Raw genomic sequence first — 14,078 nt, forward strand, 5'->3', positions numbered from 1 at the left:
GTATCATGAAGGATCATTTGTTGTATTTTTTTTTTATTAGTAGTATTTTAGTATTTTAAATTTTATTAATTAATTTTTATCCCGTTTATTTTGTATTTTTTATCGCTTATTTAAAGATTTCTTATTTAGAGGTTATCTAAGTCTCTTGGTGGTACTGGAAATTTTCGATAGATAGCGTTGTATCACAATTCCATTATTTGGCTATATTCACGTCGTACGTTTTTTTTTTCAGATTCACATATGGGGTAACTAATCAATTATTGTACTTTGTTTTTTTTTTTTGGTATTGTAGTATTTTAAATTTTGATAATTAATTTTTATCGCGTTTATTTTGTATTTTTTATCGCTAATTTAAAGATTTCTTATTTAGAGGTTATCTAAGTCTCTTGGTGGTACTGGAAATTTTCGATAGATAGCGTTGTATCACAATTCCATTATTTGGCTATATTCACGTCGTACATTTTTTTTTCAAATATACAAATGGGGTAACTAATCAGTTATTATACTTTGTTTTACCTTTATTATTATTATTATTATTATTTTTTTTTAGTATTGTTGTATTTTAAATTTTATTAATTAATTTTTATCGCGTTTATTTTGTATTTTTTATCGCTAATTTAAAGATTTCTTATTTAGAGGTTATTTAAGTCTCTTGGTGGTACTGGAAATTTTCGATAGATAGCGTTGTATCACAATTCCATTATTTGGCTATATTCACGTCGTACATTTTTTTTTTCAAATATACAAATGGGGTAACTAATCAGTTATTATACTTTGTTTTACCTTTATTATTATTATTATTTTTTTTTTTAGTATTGTTGTATTTTAAATTTTATTAATTAATTTTTATCGCGTTTATTTTGTATTTTTTATCGCTAATTTAAAGATTTCTTATTTAGAGGTTATCTAAGTCTCGTGGTGGTACTGGAAATTTTCGATAGATAGCGTTGTATCATAATTCCATTATTGTATTTCCCGCCTTTTTCAGATTTTTATACGAACTAACCTTACTTTTTGATATTTTATTTTGTGTATTATTATTTTATGAATGTTTATATGAATATATATATATATATATATATATATATATATATATATATATATATATATATATAACATTGATAGAGGAATAACATTGATAAATGCAAAGAATATTATTCAAATGTAGATTAACTTTCGAGAAGTAATTTTAAAAATATAGTCGAGTGGATGAAGTAATAAGTAATTTCGTAAAAAGTTAAGTTACTTTGTAGATGTAAATAGAAGGTTTATATCTATATATATAGGTTGTACATATGATTCCAGATATAAGCATCAAATTATAACGTTAAGTAAGTTCGAAATGAGAGTTGAGTATTACTAAGACACGCTTTCATTACGTTTCAACGAGTCCTACTGTTTACCAGTTACTTCGTAGAATATGGTCCTCTATCACATATGCATGTTACGATGTAATATACTTACTGCATATGAATACCTTTAGTATTTCAAAGAAGAGAGAATGTCTCAATTATAATTTAATAAGGAGTATATGGTAGTAGTAACATTAATCATGCGATATATGAACGTAAATAAAGTGAAATCATAATGATAATCGTATCAAAAAATCTTTCACTGTAATTTGAAAATAATTATTATAATACGTGGGTTGTAATAAAAAAAATTGTATATTATAAAATCATACTTTTTATATACATAAATATTTAATTGTTATTATTTGATGAATATAAAATTTGTAGAATAAATAATTGTTGGTTTTATTTTAAATAGGAGTTAAAAGAATAAAAAAATTAAAAAAAAAAATGACAGGGAAAGTAATTAAATTAAAATTACATTAAATTTAAATTAAGTTAAATATATAACAAATTAAATAATTAAATTAAAATTACATTAAATTTAAATTAAGTTAAATATATATTACAAATTAAATTATATAGATATTTTTTAATTTACAAATACACAACGAAATTAATTAAATTGAAATTAAATATATAAAATTAACTGATAAATATTTTAATTAACAAATATCCAATATTAATTAATTATATTTCAATTAAAAAAAAAATAATAATAAATTTAAATTACAAATATAATAATTACCAAATAAATTATTTTCATTTGCATATCCATAATGAATACAATCCTAGATCTTTTAATATAAATCAAATAATAAATGAGCATTTAATTAATTCAGGATTAAAATATGAATATGTTACATAAGTAAGATAAGATGAAATAAAAACATAATATAAAAAGAAAAGTATAATAATAAATCGATAAAATCCACGAAGGTCATTCGAATGGAATGGATGGAAGAGATTCAATCGAATGAATTTGATGATTTCAATGAGGCAAACGATCAACGACAACGTCTAGATCGTTCTTGATCCTTCTCTTCTTGAATACCCCGTGTATATATGTATATGTCTAAATGCGATATATCGAAGAACAGATCAAAAGAAACCGCGACGTTTATCACGCGAATAGTAAAAGCAATCCTTTGACGACTGATCGATTTGCGTTTAACTTAACTTCCACCTATTGCAACTTCTGTCGACAGATTCTTGACTTACTTTTTGTTTTTTGTTTTTTATTTTTTTTATTTAAGCCGGATGTTAGTCACAGAGATGATCAACGAAGAAGATCTTTTCCCTTGGACGACAATTTCCGTTCAGAGATCTGTCAATGATAGTAAACTCCACCCAACATGAGAAGATTCAGTTCAGTTCAGATTGGAACGTTCTCGTTTCAAGTTACAAAAGTAAATTGATTCAACAAGATTACATTCAATCTTATCTTATTTTATATTTCAATCTTACTTTCTATCTTATTTGTTTATTTACTTGTATATTTATTTTATATCACACATTATTAATTTTTTTCTCTTCAAAATCTAGGATTGTAGTGTCGTTGTGTGGATGTAATTTATAAAATATATGTAGGATTTATATTATATTATTTTTATAATTTTTTTTTTTGTATTTTATTGCGACTGGCAGGATTCGAACCCACGATACCGCGGATATGAATCGGAGACTTTAACACCGTGCCACAGATCACTTATATTATTTATAATATAATTTATATATAATATATATATATATATATATATAAAATATATTAATTATATTATATATTTATATATTATTTTTTTTTATACATTATATATAAATAATAATTGTATTAATTTTTAAATTATATATAGGTATATTAATTATTTATATTATATTATATTATATTATATATATTATTTAATTTCAAATGTAATTTTCATTTCGTTGTGTATATGTGTTTCTTCTTCTTTTATTTAAAAGAAATCTCCAACACACTGATTAATTTCACAAACATACTTAGTAACAGGTATCAACACAACAGGTAGATAGACAAAGATCAACGAGAATCGAAGAAGAAATCGATTAGTGTGTATCGCCAAGAGGTCGTCGATATTGGTACCTTTTTGGTTAGTTTGTTAGGTTGCTTGCTAAGTTGGTAACTTGATTGCTATGCTCGGGCGAGGTTCTTAAGTCTTACGACGATAGGAGAGACTTAAATCAATCAAGGTAATTAACGCGAGTCTTTGTACCGCTATAATGTAGATTAGAATGTTCTTATTGCATGGCACACAGGTAACCATGTTGTGTGTATTGTATGTAGTAGTAGTAGTATTAGTAGTAGTAGTAGTAGTAGTGTGTGATGATCACGTTGAATACAAGTTCTCACAACATTGCAACTTCAATCTTCTATCTCGAATTTAGTTTATCATTTTAAATGATCTCAATCTTAAATCCCGATCTCGAGATTGGTAATCGATGATATTCCTTGCCTCGAAAATGTTGGGTCCAGTTTAAAAAAGATACCCAAAAAAAATATATATATATATATAATCTTCTTTTAGATTTTATCGATCACTCAAACAGTGGCAGGGATTTCATAACGAGCATCAACAGTATTTTATCGGATCTTTCTAGTGAAAGTAACATACGTTTTATTTTTGATTTGTTTCTTGATCGACAAACGATTAAAAAAAAAAAAAAGAAAGGTATAAGAAGAGAAAGAAAGAAGGAAGAGACTGCAGTTAGAGAAACACATGACAGGTGTCTGTTGTTGTAAAGTATTCTTCATATAAGTTAGAATACTTTTGGTTAAGTTTAAAACGAGAATATCTCTTGGTTGGTAGACGGTTACGACCTTTTCGATTACGCGAATTACTTTCTCATTTCTCACGATACTCCTGAGTGTAACTCGAAATGGGGGGTGGGGGGTTCTTATCTTGTAAAAGTAACTTCAGGTATTCCTTATTTTAATACTTAAACGTTTTCAACTGTCAACTACGAGATATTTCGTAGTGTGTATTGCAATTTTAGATTAATTAAGAATGATTGTTTGCGTTAAGAATTATTAAAAAAGGTTGAATAAAATATTTCTATGGGGTAAACAACATTAATTATTAATTATTGTTAATACCATTACAATATTATATCAGTAATTTAATGTTATTATATTTTTATAAATTTGTTAAAAATATGTTTCGCAGTTAATGGATTGATTAAGATTGTTAGATGATTTAATTATAATAAGTATTTTAATAAATTATATTAAATTATAATTTTTATTTATTTAATTATTTTTCTATAAAAATTAATTGTATATTTCATTATTAATAACAAAAATATCTATATATATATTTAGAATTAGTATGAAAACTATTCTGAATTTCAGAAAGTTCATTTTCAGAAAGCTATAAGGGTGGGGATTAAACGTCCAATCAATTTCGAGAATCTCATGTTCGACCAATCAACGTTAATCAGCCATTTGCAATATTCTTTCTAACTTTTTGGGCATGTTGTTTTATTTAAATACGATACAACGTAGACTCACGTTAGTGTTTAGAACAAATAATCAGATAATAAAACATCGATAGAAATTATTCTACACCTTTTTAAGTTTAGAATTAATTTCCGTTGATAATTTTTTTTTCTAAATAACACATTTTAACCTCAAAATTGTTGATGATATGAATCAAAATCGATAGTATAGGACACCTAAAACTACGAATTATTTTCATTGGTATTTTTTTGTTTGTTTGTTTAGTGCTTTTTTGTTCGGTTTGCAAAGTATAATAAGAAACAATAAGTTTTTCAATCGTTTGAAAAACACCAACTTAAATTTTTTTTTTTTTTTTTTTAGGATTGTACCCTAAGGTAATATATAACCGTAAACCCTTTTCTATTCGTCTTTCATTCTATTCGAGAAAGCCACGAACCGTAACGATGGTTGACAAGCTTATCAAATTGCACGGCTATTTGCGATTCTCATTACACGCATTACAATGGGGAAAAAGGGGACACACACAAGCACACATATATATATATATATATATACGGTGATATCTATCATCGTAATATTCACGATACTTTAAAATGGGAGTGTTAGGATCTAGCGTGAAAGCCTAGTGTTTTCTTACCAACTATCGCGAAAATCTCTAACATCGAACATTGATTTAACAAAAATTATTATCTAAGTCTCGATCATGATTCTTATCGATAACTATCAAACTGAAAGTAATATTCGTTTCAGGTTGTTTGTTAACTTTTTTCTTTTACCAGTATCAAAAATCGATCAGAAATCTATCGCAAGATTTCATTTTCATTAATAATATTCAATTGTTCATTCATAGTTTTTTTTTTTAAATGATTAATTGTTTTTTGATATTTTTTTTTTTTTTTAATTATGATACAACCAAGTTTATGTTTGTTTACAAAATAATGGTAAAAGAATTTGACAGTTTTGAAAATTTCAAAAATACGATATATATATATATTTGTCAATAATAATTTTTAAAAAAATAATTCAACTCAATGATAATATTATCTTGATATATATTACATACTTCTTCTCTCTTTATATATATATACATATATATATATATATGTTTAGTATACTCGGTGTAATATATATTTCTACTCGAATAAGTTGTCTACCATCCACTACTATGTTGTTTCTTTACGTGGGTAGAACGAGATGACGTTTTCCATGGTAAATGATATTCCAAATAAACGTCGATATATTCAAACTACGAAAGTAAAACTCGAATATCATCTTATATTATCTCGTACTTTATTTCTAAAACTTTTTTACTTCAAAATATACATATACATATATCTATATATATATGCACAACATTTATACATATACGATTGGCTTCAATGTTTTATCATAGTATATTTATATTCATAAAGAATAGAAAAGAAAAAAGACAAACACAAAAACAATAACAAGTTATACTTTGAATTATCTTTTACCATATACATCCACACACACATATATATATATATATATATATATGGTTAGAAGTGACCTTTATGTTATATTACGAGACACGTGTGTTTTCATTTGCTTGAAGATTGAAGTCTCATTCGAGTTCAGATTGCTTATGCTAATTTTACGAATATCCAGAAAGAGAAATACATGGGAGAATTGTACGAGAAGTTTCATAGGGTTTTTATTTTTTATTTTTTTTTTTTATTTTTTCTTGTAGAATAAAAACTGTATTATTTTGTAATCTTGAACAACGTGAATGTATTGAAGAGTATCGTTCATTCATTAGAAGTTTATGAATATTTCTTAAATAATTAAAAATTGAATTATTAATAATTAATGTGTGCAATGTTGCAAAATGTACAAATTAAATGGAATATTATAAAATAATTGAATTAGTTATATTGTTTATATTTTTAATTGAAATTTTTTTAAAAGAATCAACTCACGTTGTATTATAAAATATCATTGTATGTAATTATTGTACACAAATTTAATATAATTTAAAATATATATATATTAAAATAAATAAAATATAATTAAAAATATATTTATACTAATATAGTTGTATTATGAAATATTAATATAATAAACTATATTAATATATAATTGTAATGTAATACAGAACAGAAATATTAATTAACAAATTTATATTTATTAAAGAATAACAAATAAATAAATAAATAAATAAATAAATAGAGAAAAAAAATTGTACATACATTAATAAAAAAAAAAAAAAATAAAAAAAAACCACAGTGTAAATAAATTAATTATACTTAGAGTTTGTGTGAAATGAAAAATGTCGTTTCAAGTACAGGAAGAGAAAATAAGAAAGATGGAAGGATAGAAAGTAAAAAAGAAATAAATAAATAAATAAAATGAAAGAAAGAAAGAAAGAAAGAAAGAAAGAAAGAAAGAAAAAAAGAGATAGATGATTCTGATGAAGATGTCCAGGATTTTACTTCAGTTACGTTACCACCGGAATAAGCGTAGGTAATTTGCTCAACTTGCTAGACCACTTGTTTTGTGGGGAGAATTCTGCCATTTAAAGATCCTTACGACTTACACAAACATACATACATACATAAATATATATATATATATATATATATATATATATATATATATATATTTGTATATATACTTATGTAATCGCTTCCGTGCATGAACACACATATTTTCTCTCATTCGTGAGACCATTGATAAGTTTCGTGGAAAAACGTACTTTTAAAGGAGTGGTTAAGTACTTATAATCATTAATGGAAATCATTGTGGGACTAACTAACTAAACCATGATTATATGAAACATATGTATATATATATATATATATGTTTATATACTTAGAACTATGATATTTATTAATAAGAAAGAAATATTAGAAATAGTTTATAGTGTTGATGATTATTCCTTGTGAAAAAAAAAAAGTAATATAAATAAATATTTTTGCAATTCGTATATAAAGTTTAGATAAATAGTAAATTATTTACAATTAAATAATAAAAAAAAAAATTATTAATATACAGGGTGATGTGTAATTAGTTCTACAAGCAAAAAGGGGATAATTCTACATGAAAAAATAAATCGAAAATATAGAATAAAAATTTGTCGTTTGAAGCTTTGTTTTCGAGAAAATCGACTTTTTGAATTTTCGCAAAGTAAGCGTACGATCATGTCTCGTTATAGCGGACCTACGAACTTATCGGAAAAACCCTACGGACTTATCGGGAAGACCCTACGGACTTATCGGAAAGACCCTACGGTTTTTTCAGTTGTAACTTTTATATGTGTATATATATGTTAAATTAAATATAGAATTATCTATCAATGACTTTAATAGGAGAAACAAAAAGTAATGTAATATAATATAATTTATTAATATAATTATATAATATAATAAAATAATAATATTTGACACATGACATATTTATCATTACACAACATAACACAAAAATAAATAATAAACAATTAATTTGAAACTCATCCTTTTATATTTCCAGTGTATTTTCACAGAAATACTTCATTAAATAAGAAATTTTCTTGAAAGATAAAATATTATCTAGTTTAAATGATTTATCATTATTTTGAATAATATTTAATTAATACATTATATACATTCATTAAATATTATAAATCTTAATGAAATAAATAATATAATAGTAATCACATAAAACAAAAAAAAAAAAAAAAAGAAAGAAAAAGATAAAGAAAAGAAATAAATAACTGATCGTTGATCGGAAAGATCGATAAATAAAACTAAATAAGTAAGTTACAGTTTAGTATAGTAATATCTCGTCCGGTTTTCGATTAGAGTAGTGGTAGTCTCATACTATTCGAAAACTCGTCTGGTTGTTCATGAAGAAACTAACGATTCCAGTTGGTGGTTGGTCATCCAGGCGTGGGATTAGACTTACTGATAGTTCTAACGAGTAATAATACTAACCTAACAACTATTACTATACTACGTAAGTTTTTGCGCAATTCCATCGTTAAACAACCAACCAATTCCACCATGGTGTTTAAAATATTGGTCCGTGTGTGTTAGTTACGATTTTCTATTGATTTTTTTTTCTATACAAGGTTCGTCCTTTTTTAAAAAAAAGTACACAAACAAAAAGAGGTAACGGGTTATGGTAGAGGAAAGGTGTGACGACATTTCCTTCTCACACATTTCTTGTACTCAAGAAGACCATGAAGAAGATTAGAAGAACTTTTGCATTAGGCTAATTGCGACACCGTTTATTCAACTTTCTTCTTCTACATTTACTCGTTTAACTTACTATTCCATTTAGAACTATACTAATTAACTGAAATGCAGATAATCTTCTTATTATTATTTATCTTTAGTTTATTTCGCACTATTTTTTGTAGTAGATCTGTGCATTTCATTCATTATCATATCATTAACATTTTATTTATCAAAGTTGCATATGCATATATGTGTTACTGTTACATCTAGAAAATTGTTAATGTATATATTTATCTAATTAATTTACAGATTAACCTATTATTTTAATTAACATGCGAAATTTCCTTTAACTTTGTGACTTAAGATTGAAATATTATTTTAAAAAAATTTATAAAAAATGAAAAAAAAAACAACACCCTTATAGAAAACAACATAATATTATTTTAATAATTATTTTAAAAATTAATAGTATTTTTTATACAAAATGAAATGGAAATTTGTTAAAAAAGTTTTGTTAAAACTTGGATTGAAAGACTTGTATAAGAAAAGTAAACCAAAAAAATTACAAAACATTTCGTTTCTCGATGAGTATTTCAAGAAGAAGGAGGAAGGGTGGGGAGGAGGATGAGAGGGGGGCAGGAGGAGAAGAGAGGATTGGCTCGTACACAGGCCAGAGGGCAACACGTTTCTCTCATTACGCTCTTTACCTTCTCGAAAAGCTAACTGTACAGTACGGTCACCCCGCCCAAGGTTTCCTTGGGCGACTACAACCACCTCCGCCATCACTGTCGTGCCGATAAACGACGTATAGGAACGTAGGAATGTGCTCGATCATTTCGCTAAGAGTCACTCGGTTCATCTCGATCATCATCATCATCATCATCATCATCATCATCATCATCATCATCTATAGATCGTTCGATCATCTCTAATAAAAGTTAAGAAAATTCAAACGAATGTAACCCCCACTCCTACTCCTGAGTGAATTGAAATTGCATTGCTGTAATGAAATTTGATTGAATTATTAGTTTATTAATTATTTACATAGGTTTAATGAAATTATTTAATGATATTTTGTATTGCAATGAATTTATGGTTGGTGAAGGTTAGGTTCTTTTGTGATAAAAATTCCAAATATGGATATTATTTATTTTGGGTAATTGTATTTTAATTATTAATATTCTTATTTTTAGTTTTTTTAAATATATTTATTTGATATAATGATATCTTAATGATTGTAGAAACTATCGAGCATTTTTCTAAGTTTTCTAAGTCTTTAGGTATTGGAAATTTTCAGTAGATGGCACTGTAGTATTACAATTCAAGTATTTCACATTTTTTTCAGGTTTTTTTCGATTTTTTCAGGTTTTTTTATATGTGACATAACTAACCTTACTTTTTATATTTGTGTTTCCTGTATTATTATTCCATTCTAATTGTGGTATTATTTTGTGTATTATTATAATTTAAAATGTAAAAGAGTTAAACCAAAAAAAAAAACAAAAGAAAGAGTAAAATATTTCGTGCCATGAAGATATCCGATGATCCATGAATGCAGGATACATAGCAGTTAAAGTACCTAACCCTCGAAGACCTTTTCTTAGAACATAGGGCTTATTAAACGTCGATAATGTATCTCGAAGTTGCCATGCGATAGGGCCAGAGTCACGCCATCTTAAAAGGTACCATAAGTCCGATCACACGAGAATATATTTTCTTCTTCATACTTCTCTCTCTTTCTCTCTCTCTCTCTTCTCTCTTTAAATTATACTTAGTATCTTTAACATATTCAAAAAACCGGTAACGTAATCTTACATCATATCAAATCTGTAACCAATCGTTGCTTATATATTATATTATACAATACAATTATTATATTATATATAATTTTATTTATATATTATTATAATTATTATAATAATATATAACATTTATTTATATTATTATATTATTATAATATATAACAATATATATATATATATATATATATATATATATATATATATATATATATTTTTAATCATCAAAATTGATCATAGGAACAATTGTATAAATTTATTTTAAATTAAAAAAAAAAAAATTATTTTAATAAATAATTATTAACTTAAATAAATTATTAATTATATTAATAATTTAAATACAAATTTCACTTGTACACCTTTATCATAATTCGAATATTATTAGAACGAGTTTTCATATTATAAAAAGGTTATATCGATTTAAAGAAGAAAAAAAAAGAAAATGGTCTCGCAAAAGTTAATCGATCATCGTTTCATTCGGACGTTGCAATGAGCGTTGCCCAACACACACATACACACACACAGACACACACATAACACAATTCAACTTCTTCTTGCAATTCGATCGTGATAATGACATTTAAAAACGATCTATCGTTCTTATTCTACTACCATCTTATATATCACACATACGATATACATACCATGATAGATCTATAGATCTATCTATCGATTGTGATCGTTGATTCGTACGAAAGCTAATTCTCGATCATATTGTAAAAGACCGAATCCGATAATGAGGTTGCACCACGCAGAGTGGTCTCGTTCTTTTAAAAGTACTATGTTTCTTTCTATCTCTTTTTATCTTTTTCTTTTTCACATTCAAACGAACACAACCACCAACCTAACCAACCACAGGACTTTATCTACTTTCACATTCCGTCGAGCGCGAAACGATTTGCCTCTGTATACTTTATTAACGGAATTTATAATTGCTAACTTGAAGAGATTCAAAACGTGTCCTTTTTTTTTGTTTTGTTGTGGAATGTTTCATGCTTGATTCATACTTCAGTTTCATTCTAAACGAGTCCTGTGCGAGTAAGTGTGTGATCAATTATTTCTTGTTATACGTATTATCGAATTATTTTCTTTAATAATGTCATTCATAAATTTTATTTTATTTATGTTTAATTAAACTTTGATAAAAACAAATTTATTGCACGTGCGATATAACTAGATGAAGAATTTATTATTTATAGGTTATGTAGGTTTATAGGTAATGTAAGATTCCAACAGATGCCATTGTATTACAATTCGAAAAATGTCAATAGATGGCACTGTATTATACATATCAATTATTTCACTTTTTTTCAGGTTTTTGTATGACATAAGTAACTTTGCTTTTTTTTTGTTTTTTTATTCTTTTTTCGTGTATTATTATTTTATTTATTCCATTCTAATTGTGTTACAATTATTTTCCGTTTTGTTATTTATATATAATATATAATATATATTAAAAAGTGTATGTTATTTTTATGACTAATTTGAATTATCAAAAAAGGAAATACTTTAAAATGATATTAAATCAAAGTTTAATAACAAAACCACAGCAAACTTATAACCAATACATCCTAGTAAAAATATTAATAAAAAAAAAACAGAAGAATAAAATAACAATTCCTATTGTTCCATGATTTTAAGCATCTTGCATAATCGGAATTTATTGCAATTTATTGCACGAATCAATTAAACGCGAATACACACGAGTAATATTTACTTTCCCTTAACCCTTTCTTCCTTCTTCTTCTTCTTCTTCTTCTTCTTTCAATCATATTTTTTTTATCTTTTTTTTATTCGTGATATATCCGACTTGAGATTTACGATCGAAATACTACACTAGTAGTAGGAGTAGTAGTATTGAAAAGTTAGGTTAGTTGGATTATTGGTTGTAGAGGGAGGGGGGGGGGTTGTTATACGTATAAAAGCAGTAGTAAGATCGTGAAGGTAGGTAAGATTAAGGGCTTATTACGAGTGCAAGGTAGAACTAATGAGCTTGGGCTACCAGCAGCAAGTCCTTTATTACTCCTGTACAACGTCGCGCAAATAAATTTGTTAGCATTTGATTACAACAAAAAAGCAATGGCCTCCTTGGACGCCGTTTATCACGCCTAATTCGAATCCCTGTTGTACCAATAGAAACAAATCAAAAAAAAAAAAAAAAAAAAAAAAACGAATGAAAAATAGGAAATGAATACTGGTAGGAAATAGTAGTTTTAATTGCATCGTTAAATGCTAGAATTCATTCGAATGCATTCAAGATTCTTAATGAATTAGCATTATGTTGGTTGGATACAAATAAAATCATTTTAAGTATGTTACACGCAATGAGAAATGAAATTTTTTTCAGGTATTTTTGTAATTTTTTCAGGTTTTTTTTGTAATTTTTCAGGTTTTTTATTATTTTTTCAGGTTTTTTGTAATTTTTTCAGGTTTTTTGTAATTTTTTCAGGTTTTTTGTAATTTTTTTCAGGTTTTTTATAATTGCTATATTTTTTTTCTTTCTTTATATTTTGTACACGATTAACAAAACGATACAAAAGCACCAAATAAATAAAAGAAATACTTGTATAATAATTACGAAAGTGATTTACACAAAAGAAAAGGAAAAAAAACGGCAGGAAAACGATAGGAAGAAGGAAGTAAAAGAAAATGGTAGAGAAAGTTTTTAGATCATGCGTCAGTATGCGTTAGTATCTTACAGAGTAGGTCCCAAGCTAGCAAAAGGGCCCAAAGGAAACTCCTCTGAAGCGGCGCGAATCGCGTGTCTTACGATCGTTGGCTCGCACAGCCGATGACCTTGGCGTGACCTTCCTACGAAGCGAGAAACCTCAGCCCAAGAGGAGGATTCACGAGGGTTGTGTGCGTGCCTTGGCAAACGTCGTCCTCCTCTTTTCTTTTTAGTTTTCTTTTTGTTTTTTTTTTTTTTTTTTTTTCTTGTCGACCTAACCTCAGGCTATGGCTACGAGTAAGAAGAAACTATGCAACCGTGGTTTAACTTTTTTCTTTTTGCAAAAAACATTTATTTCAAAGCATAATATATATTTTATTTATATTTAAAACAAATAACTATTATTAATTAATTAATTATTACTATTATTATTATTATTATTAATATTTAGAAGGGTTGATTGTAATTTTATTTGTATTTTCTGGTTTTATCATTGCCAACATTTTCAGTAGTTACAAAATTCAAAATATTATTTTTGTTTTGGTTAACTTATATAATTTTATTTTATAAAATAATATGCATGCAATTATTAAAAATTTATATAGG

Source organism: Polistes dominula, unplaced genomic scaffold, assembly GCF_049000335.1.
Source record: "Polistes dominula isolate Pdom_NZ unplaced genomic scaffold, Pdom_raw_medaka contig_29, whole genome shotgun sequence".
Classification (NCBI taxonomy): domain Eukaryota; kingdom Metazoa; phylum Arthropoda; class Insecta; order Hymenoptera; family Vespidae; genus Polistes; species Polistes dominula.